Here is a 10767-nt window from a genome sequence, read left to right as displayed (position 1 = left end):
CGGATCACCGTGATACTTCCGGAGTATGGACACATGGAATACCAGATGGACTGTTGATAAAGTAGGTGGCAATGCGAGCTTGTAAGCCACCTCATCCTCTCTCTCAAGAATCTAAAGGGGTCCGATATACCTAGGACTCAACTTGCCCTTTTTTCCAAACCTCATTACACCCTTCATGGGCGAAACTAGGTGTAATACCCTCTCTCCAAACATGAATTAAACATCAAGAACTCTACGTTCGGCATAACTCTTCTTCTTAGACTGAGCGGTGCAAAGTTGATCCTGAATAATCTTGACCTTATCCAAGGCATCCTGTACCAAATTTGCACCCAACAACCGAGCCTCCCCCGGCTCAAACCATCCAACCGGCGAATGACACCGTCTCCCATATAATATCTCATAGGGAGCCATCTGAATGCTCGACTGGTAGCTGTTGTTGTATATAAACTTTGCAAGAAGAAATAACTGATCCCAAGAACCCCCGAAATCCATAACGCAAGCGCAAAGCATATCCTCCAATATCTGAATAGTGCGCTCGGACTGCCTGTCCATCTAGGGATGAATTGTTGTACTCAACTCCACCTGCTTGCCTAACTCACATTGTAAGGCCCACCAGAAGTGCGAGGTGATGCGTACCTCGATCATAAATGATATAGATGGGTACACCGTGAAGACGAACGATCTCGTGGATGTAGATATCAGCTTACCGCTCTGAAGAATAGGTGACTGCCACTGAAATGAAATGTGCTGACTTGGTCAACTTGTCCATAATGACCCAAACCGCATCGAACTTCTTCTGAGTTCGTGGGAGGCCAACAACAAAATCCATAGTGATACGCTGCCACTTCCACTTAAGAATCTTTAGCCTCTGAAGTAAATTACTAGGCCTCTGATGCTGATACTTTACTTGCTGATAATTTAGACACCTAGCTACATATGAAACTATATCTTTCTTCATCCCCCTCCACCAATAAAGCTACTGCAAGTCCTGATACATCTTGGTGGCGCCAATATGAATAGAATACCGACAACTGTGGGCCTTCTCAAGAATCAACTTACGAAGCCCATCCACATTGGGCACATAAATACGACCTTGCATCCTCAAAACTTCTTTATCTCCAACAATAACCTGCTTGGAACCACCGTGCCACACCTTCTCCTTAAGGGCAAACAAATGGGGTCATCATATTGGCGTTCTCTGCTGAGCTCAAACAAGGAAGACCAAGAAACTGTGCAAGCTAGAACACGACTAGGTTTTGAAACATCTAACCTAACGAACTATTTGGCCAAATCCTGAACATCTCCTACAAGAGCCCTCTCACCAACTGGAATGTAAGCAAGGCTATCCATATTCACAACCGTTCTACTCAAGGCATCGGCCACCACACTGGCCTTCCCGAGATGCTACGAAATGGTGATATCATAGTCTTTCAACAACTCCGACCACCTCCTCTGCCTCAAGTTGATATCCTTTTGCTTGAATAGATACTGTAGACTCCCATGATCCGTAAATACCTCACATGACACATCGTAAAGATAATTCCTCCAAATATTTAACGCATGAACAATGGTTGCCAGCTCAAAGTCATGAATATGGTAATTCTTCTCGTGAACTTTCAACTGTTGCGACGCATATGTAATCACCCTTCCATGATGCATCAATACCTTCACAATACACCGTGTAGGATCCTGAACTTGTGGGCAACACCAACACTGGAGCCGTAGGGAAAATAATCTTGAGCTTGTGAAAGCTCAACTCACTCTCATCCGACCATCTGAATGGGGCACTCCTCTGGCTCAATCTAGTCAAATGGGACTGCTGTAGATGAAAACCCCTCAAATAACCGGTGATAATAACCCTCCAAACCCAGGAAACTTCAGATCTTTGTAGGTGAAGTAAGTCTAGGCCAGTTCTAAACTGCCTCAATCTTCTTAGGATCCACCTTTATGCCTTCTACCGATACAACATGCCCCCAAAAGGTGACTAAGTCTAACCAAAACTCACACTTTGAAAACTTGGCATATAACTGGCTATCACTCAGAGTCTGAAGTACAATCCGAAGATGTTGCTCATGCTCGTCTCGACTGTGGGAGTAAATCAAGATATCATCAATGAATACAATCACAAAAGAATTCAAATAGGTCTTGAACACCCGGCACATCAAATCTATGAATGCCACTGGGGCATTTGTCAACCCAAATGACATCACTAGGAACGCATAATGCCCATACTGAGTCAGGAAAGTTGTCTTAGGGACATCAGATGCCCTAATCTTCAACGGATGTTTGTTAGACCTCAAATCATTCTTTGCAAACACCTTGATACCCTGAAGCTGGTCAAATAAGTCATCAATCCTAGGCAATGGATACTTGTTCTTGAAAGTGACCTTGTTCAATTGCCGATAGTCTATACACATCCTCATCGATCCATATTTCTTCTTCATGAACAATACGGGTGCACACCAGGGCGAGACACTAGGTCTAATAAAGCCCTTATAAAGCAAATATTGCAACTGCCCTTTTAATTTCTTCAACTTCGGTGGGGCCATACGGTATGGAGGAATATAAATGGGCTAAGTGCCTGGAGCCAAATCAATACAGAAGTCAATATCCCTGTCGGGTGGCATCCCCTACAGATATGCAGGAAACACCTCTAGAAACTCACGAACAACTAGTACTGAATCCATGGAAGGAACCTCCGCACTAGAATAACGGTCCTAGGCCAAATAAGCTAGACACTCCTTCTCAACCATACGTCGATCCTTCACATATGAAATAACTCTGCTGGTAGAGTGGCTAGGAGTCGCTCTCCACTCTAATCGAGGTAACCTAGGCATAGCTAAGGTCATCGTCTTGGCATGACAATCTAGTATAGCATGGTAGGGTGATAACTAATCCATACCCAGGATAATATCAAAATCTACCATATCAAGAAGTAGAAGATTGACGCTAGTCTCAAGACTCCCAATAGTAATCACACACGAGCGATAGACGCGATTTACAATAATAGAATCTCCCACAGGTGTGGACACATATACAGGAGCACTCAAAGAATCACGAGTAACAATCAAATATGAAGCAAAATAGGAGAACACGTAGGAATAAGTAGAGCCCGAATCAAATAGAACATAAGCATCTCTATGCCAAACTGGAATAATACCTGTGATAACAACGTCAGATGACTCGGCCTCAGGCCTAGCTGGGAAAGCATAACATCGGGGCAGGGCCCCACCACTATGAACTACATTTCTCGGACGGCCTCTAGCTGACTGGCCTCTACCTCTAACGGCCTGACCTCCACCTCTGGCTTCCTGACCCCAACCTCTAGCTATCTGCGTGGGTGGTAGGGCAACCGGTGCTGGTATAATGGCACGAGAACCCTGTTGAGATCTGTTTCTCGACAATCTAGAGCAAAATCTCCTGATGTGACCTATGTCCCAATACTCAAAGCACCCCCTCGACTGCTAAGGTTGCTGAAACGAGGACTGACCCTGACAGTCCGAATAACCACTGTAGTAACTCTGGAGTGGTGGTGCACTGATAGGATCTGAATGTACAATAAATGTTGGCTGCTTAGGATGAGACTCGTGAAAACCACGACCCTTGAAAGCACAATGGGCTACCTGAAGATCTGACTAAAATGGCCTAGGAGGTTGGCCTCTACCAAAAGAACCGCTGCCTCCAGATGAGGCACCACTGGACCCACCAAAATAATGAGACCTCTTATCAAACACCAGCCCTCTCTCTTGAGCACGAACCACTTCGATCCGTCTAGCAATATCTATGGTCGTCTGGAAAAAAATATCACTCCCGTTCTCTTTTGCTATCTGTAGCCTAATAGTGTAAGTGAACCCATTAATAAATCTCCTCACTCTATCCCTCTCAGTAGGAAGCAAGATAGTGGCGTGGTAAGCTAGATCCATAAATCGAGTCTCATACTGGGTGACGGTCAAACTACCCTGTTGAAGATGCTCGAACAACCTTCGATACTCCTCTCTCAGAGTGACAGGAATGAGCTTTTCTATAAATAGCTGTGAGAACTAATCCTAGGTAAGTGCATGTGAAACAGCTGGTCTAGTCAACATATAATCTCTCCACCATCTCGTGGCAGAACCAGCCATCTGAAATGCTGCAAAATCGACCTCATTGGTCTCAACCATACCTATGTTCCGCAGCACCTCGTGGTAGCGTATAGATAATCATGTGGGCCCTCAAAAGGTGCACCACTGATAATCTACCTGAGGCTCCACTACGGGTGCTGATACTCGAGCTCTAGGCTAAGCTCTGCCTTTACCTCAGCCTCTGGCGCGACCTCGGCCTCGACCTCTGCCCTAGGTCGTAGCTACCAAAGGGGGCTCCGGCTCATGTCCCACTGTTGATGTTGTGCGTGTTCTTGCCATGTGCGGGAGAATAAGAATATAATGGTTCAATTATCAATGATAGAATAAAAATTTCACGACATAGTAAGAGAAAAGTGATAATTTGCCTTAACTCCATAGCCTCTAAAAGATAAGTACAGATGTCTTCGTACCGATCCTCCAGACTCTACTAAGCTTGCTTGTTACTTGTGAGACCTGGGCAACCTAGTGCTTTGATACCAACTTGTCACTACCTGGAAATCCCCACCCTCGGGGCCATGATGGCGCCTAACATTTCACTTGCTAGGTAAGCCAAAGTTAGATGTAGTTATTAACCATTTTAACGAACTTCAAATATGATGACAATAAAGAAACTGAATAGTCTGAAACAAGGTAAATAAACTAATAAGTAACGAAATCCAAATACAAACCTCGAATCTGATATCACGAATACATGAGCGTCTAAGATACTACACATAATGGTATGCAATAAACATAACTGTCTGAATCAAATAAATAGCTAAAAGTAGTAGAAGGGGACTTCAAAGCTGTGGACGTCATGAAGCTGTATCTCAAGTATCCTCTGAATAGCTGGATCCAAGCAAGTCTATGGAACGCCGCTGGGACCAACTCCATTAATATGCACAACAAGCGTAGAGCGTAGTATGAGTATAGTCGGCCCCATATACTTTGTAAGTCTCGAGTCTAATCTCGGCAAAGTAGTGATGAGGGTACGACGAGTCACTTATAATAACTTGTACGCAGTGTAGTAAAAATAACAGGAAAGGAATACGGAAAATAAGGCAATTAACTTAAGTAAATAAACTCAATCCTCGAAAATCAGTAAAACCAAGAATACAAATCCTCACAATCACGTACGAAAACACTGAAGCCAACACAATACAACAAGGAATACAAAATACACAATCCGTTGTGGCGCACAAACCGATCCCACCATACAAACACGATCATCCTTTATTTCACCATATCAATATCAATAATAACAAGTAATATCCATTGTGGCACAAACCGATCCCACCATATAATCATAATCAATATCATAATCCTCCCTTATTTTACCATATCAACCCTCCCTTATTCCACCTGTTGCGGCGTGCAACCCGATCCTACCATATCAATATCAATCCTCCCTTATTCCACCTGTTGCGGCATACAACCCGATCCATAAATAAAATCAATAAATGTAATAAATTCCGCAACTCAATTCACAAGAATCTCTATAATAAAGAATATGAAAGTCATGCCATAAAGGAACCTCGTACCAAAGCAAGAAATTCTACAATTATACTAAGCAACAAGACAAGCCGAATACATGACGGTCAAAGTGTACAAGTAGGACAATCAAGGCAAGTAGCAATTAATCATGGAAGCATGGAGAAACTAAAATTTAATACAAGAATAATAGATGACAAGTAGCAAATTAAGGCATAGGAAACAATTAAAGCATGTAACAGTTAAGACATGGAATAAAATATTTAATGAAATGTGGAAAAGCACGGAAACAAGTATTTTGACGGCGTTTATACACTCCTCACCTCGCATATACGCTGCTACACATAAATTTCACATAGCACATAACTCAAGGGTTTCTAATTCCCTCAAATCAAGGTTAGACCCAACACTTACCTCACTTTGCAAGCAAATCAAAGCTCTATCGGGGCCTTTCCTCTAACATTCGCCTCCAAATCAATCGAATCTAACAAAAATCGACTCAATAACATCAAATAATGCTAGGGAATCAATTACAAGACATAAAGTTGAGATCTTTACACTTTTTCCAAAAAGTCAACAAAAGTCAACCTCGGTCTTGCTCGGTCAAATCCCGAGGTTCAGACCAAAATTCATTTACCCATTCACCCTCGAGCTCGAGTATGTAATTAGTTTCCAAATCCGACCTCAATTTGACGTCTAAATCCCAAATTTACAAAAAAAAAACCCAATTCTACCCAAATCCTTATTTTTCTACTAGGAAAATCCTAGATTTGATGTTGAAAACTTATGAAATGTAATGGGTAATTGAAAAGAAGTATATTAAAGTCACTTACCAATGAATTTGGGAAGAAACTCTCTTGGAAAATCGCCTCTAGGAAGTTTAGGATTAAGAGTTTGAAAGAAATGGGCTAAATCCCGTTTTCCCCTTCTTGTGTTGAGGTGCAGATATCGCAATTGCGACTTGCGGTGCGAACCTGGAAAATGAAAGAAAGTCCTCGCAAATGCGAAGCATTCACATCTCTACTGCCATAGCAATTGCGATGGTTTGTTCTCAAATGCGAACACTGGAGCTTGGCAAAAGCAACCAATTGATCGCAATTGTGATCCCTATTGTCCCAGCCCCCTCTTTGCAATTATGAAGAAGTTGTTCGCAAATGAGAACCTGACAGAGGCCCTGTATTATTGCAAATGCAAACCAGACCTAGCAATTGCGAGATCTGAGGCCTCTGTACCAGAACCAGCAAAGTCCTAACTCTATCAACACTCCGCCACTTGTCTGAAACTCAACCGAGCCCTCGGGGCTCCAAACTAAACATGCACACAGGTCGAAAAATATCATACAAACTCGCTCACGCGATCAAAATACCAAAATAACACCTAGAACTACGAATCAAATACCAAAACATATGAAATTTTCAATGAAACTTAAGAATATGAAATTTATCAACCGGACGTCCGAATCACGTCAAATCAACTCCGTTTTGCACCAAATTTTGCAAACAAGTCATAAATATTGTAATGAAATTATACCAAGTTCCAGAACCAAAATTCGGACCCGGTAACAACAAAGTCAACTTACGGTCAAGTTTATGAATCCTCTAAACCTTTAAATTGCTAGTTTTCAATAAAGTGTGTTAATTTAAGTCAGGGACTTCCGAATTCGATTCCGGGTATACACCCAAGTCACAAATCACGATACAGACCCACATGGACCATCAAAATACCGATCCCAATCTGTTTACATAAAACGCTGACCGTAGTCAACTCAAATGAGTTTTAAGGCACGATTTCATATTTTCATTAATTTTATCATAAAAACCTTATGGGAAAAAAAGACACATATTGTGCAAGCAAATCGAAGAGGCTAAACGGAGCTATATGAGGTCTCGGAATACAGAAATGAAGGGTCAAACTATAAATGACCTATCGGGTCATCACAATGCTTTTGCTAATTAGCTATTCCAAATACATAATTATTTATTTTTAGCAATAAAAGATATAAATTATGTTTTATTAATTTAAATTCTTAATATTAGCTCGTACCAAATTTTAAATATTCGATTATACTTATATTTTATCTAATAAAAATTCTTTTGTCAAATTGTAAGAAAATAAAATGAGTGAAAAATAGTCCATGCAAGTCATGTTCCAAAAAAAGAAAAGAAAAGAAAAAGCAAAAGCAATATTTTTTGTAAGATCTCACAGATTTGAGAAGCACTATATACCATAAATGAAATTTAAAATTCGATTGTCCTTTTATAAATCATAATTATTTATGTAGTCAAGAAATTGTCATGACCCAAAATCTGACATGTTGTGATGGCGCCTATCTCAATACTAGGCAAGCCGATAACATCAATAACCCTTGATTTCCTTTAAGTTTGAAAAATATAATATTTAAATACAATACAAAATCCGACAAATACTGATACGAACACTCCCCAAAATCTGGTGTCACTGAGTACATGAGCATCAAATATGATTACAAGTTTGAAAAATATGGTCTATAATAGTCTGAGACCAGATACAGTAAACAAAGAAACAGGGAAGGAAAGACAAGATCTGCGAAACACGGCAGCTACCTCAGAATCTCCGAAAAACTAACTGCGTGAAAGAATAAACACCCGCTATGTCCGGGAACACCCGAATCTGCATACGTAGTGCAAGGTATAGTATGAGTACAACCAACCCAGTAAGTAACAATAATAAATGAGGAACTGAAAATAGTGACGAGCTACACGGTTATAGTTCACTTTCAGTAATTCCAGTAAAGAATAGACATGCTTTTAATTCCAGCAGTTTAAGTCAAATTAATTCTATACAGTTCAAGTTCATGTATTTCGGATATAAAATCTTTCAAAAAACTTCACAACAATGACAAATAGCAACTAATTGCAACAACAACTGAAAAACAAGTACAGCTTCTCAGGACAACAATAACTCACTGGGTTCCCAACCCTCAACACTCACACTCAATGGGTACCCACGCTCACTGGGGGTGTACAGACTCCGAAGGGGCTCCTACAGCCCAAGCGCTATAATCTGCACGGACAACTCACGTGTTGCACGGACAACTCACGTGCTGCACGGATAACTCACGTGCTATAGTATCAATATCTGGATCTGCACGGACAACTCACGTGCTATAGTATAATATCTGGATCTGCACGGACAACTCACGTGCTGCACGGAAAACTCACGTGCTATAGTATTATATCTCACAATCAGGCGCTCGGCCTCGCTCAGTCATAAATCTCTCTAGTCTCTCGGGCTCTCAACAATCATGAAATCAGCCCAAACAACAATGATATGATACATCAATAATGAATAATAGAGACTGGGATAAAATAATCAAGTAAATTATGACTGGGTACAAAACAACAATTAAGCAGATAGTTCAACATGTACACGATCTCTGTGGGTCCCAACAGTACAAACATGTAGCCTAAACATGATTTCTAACATGACTTATAGTCAAATTTCTACAACACATAGAGAGCACATAGCTAACAAAAAGTTATTCAACTTTACAGTTTCCACGGGACGGACCAAGTCACAATCCCTTTGGTGCACGCCCACACGCCCGTCATCTAGCATGTTCGTCACCTCCAAAGTAATTATATGATACCAAATTCTGGGGTTTCATACACTCAAGACCTGATTTATAACTGTTACTTACCTTAAAAACAACCATGGATTCGGGCAATATAACCAATATTGAGTTAAGAATACTTACCCTGTTGTTTCCTCTGCAAATCTCCCAAATATCGCCTCTTCTCGAGCTCCAATCCGTCAAAAATGAAAAATGTGACTTCGTCCCATTTTCAGAACTTAAACTCTCTTCCCAGTCATTTGCTCTACGCGATCACGAACATTCCCACGCGATCGCGAAGAACAGTTTTCCACTGCCCAGATTTAACCCTATGCGATCGCAGACATTCCCACGCGATCGCGATGCACAACTTCACAGACCTACGTGATCGCGGACTCGTCCACACGATCTCGAAGCACACGATTCCAACTCCACGCGATCACATCACCCTTTACGCGATCGCGCATAATAAAACTCAGCAGCCCCCCAGTTAACCCTACGCGATCTCGAATATCCCTACGCGATCGCATAGAACAAAAATCTCCACTGTCCCACTAAGCCTACGCGATCGCAAACACATTCACGCGATCGCATAGAAGGAAAACAGACTTAAATATCAGAAAATTCCAGCAATTGTTCAAGTCCAACTTTTTGATCCGCTAACCATTTGAAACTCACCCGAGCCCCTCGGGACCTAAACCAAATATATCAACATGTCCTAAAATAGCATACGAACTTAGTCGAGTCTTCAAATCACATCCAACAACACTAAAAATACGAATCATACCCCAATTCAAGCCTAATAAACTTTGACATTTCCAATTTCTACAAACGACGTTGAAATCTATTAAATCACGTCTGATTGACCTCAAATTTTGCACACAAGTCATAAATGACATAACAGACCTATTAAAAATTTTTAGAATTGAATTTCGACCCCGATATTAAAAAGTCACCCCCCGGTCAAACTTCCCAAAAATTTCACTTTCACCATTTTAAGCCCAATTCTGCTACGGACCTCCAAATAATTTTTCCAGACACTCTCCTCAGTCCAAAATCACCATATGGAGCTATCAGAATCATCAAAATTCAAATCCAAGGTCGTTTACACATAAGTCAATATCCGGTCAACTTTTCCAACTTAAGTTTTCAATTATGAGACTAAATGTCTCATTTCACTCCGAAATCCTTCCGGACCCGAACCAACTAATCCGATAAGTCATAAATCAATTGTAAGGCATATATTGAGTAGTAAATTGGGGAACGGGGTTATAATACTCAAAACGACCGGTCGGGTCATTACAAAAACCCACTAATTCAACTAAATTTATTATTATTTAAAAGGTTTCGTAAATCTCATAAATTATCTTGGTAGAATAATTGATAATTTTTGAGTTTATTATTGATTCTTGCTTAACATTCCAATTATTTATAATAGTCAATTTAAAACTTTGGAAAGTTAAAGACACAATGTAGAATAATATTGTTAATGAAAAAGTCTTGTATATTTTAAAGTATTTTAGTATATAAAAGAGTTTCACCTAAATCAAAACATAAAAAAAGTTACTCCGTTATCTTCCAAGA

Source organism: Nicotiana tabacum, chromosome 9, assembly GCF_000715075.1.
Source record: "Nicotiana tabacum cultivar K326 chromosome 9, ASM71507v2, whole genome shotgun sequence".
NCBI classification, from domain to species: Eukaryota; Viridiplantae; Streptophyta; class Magnoliopsida; order Solanales; family Solanaceae; genus Nicotiana; species Nicotiana tabacum.
This window is presented reverse-complemented; position numbering follows the sequence as displayed.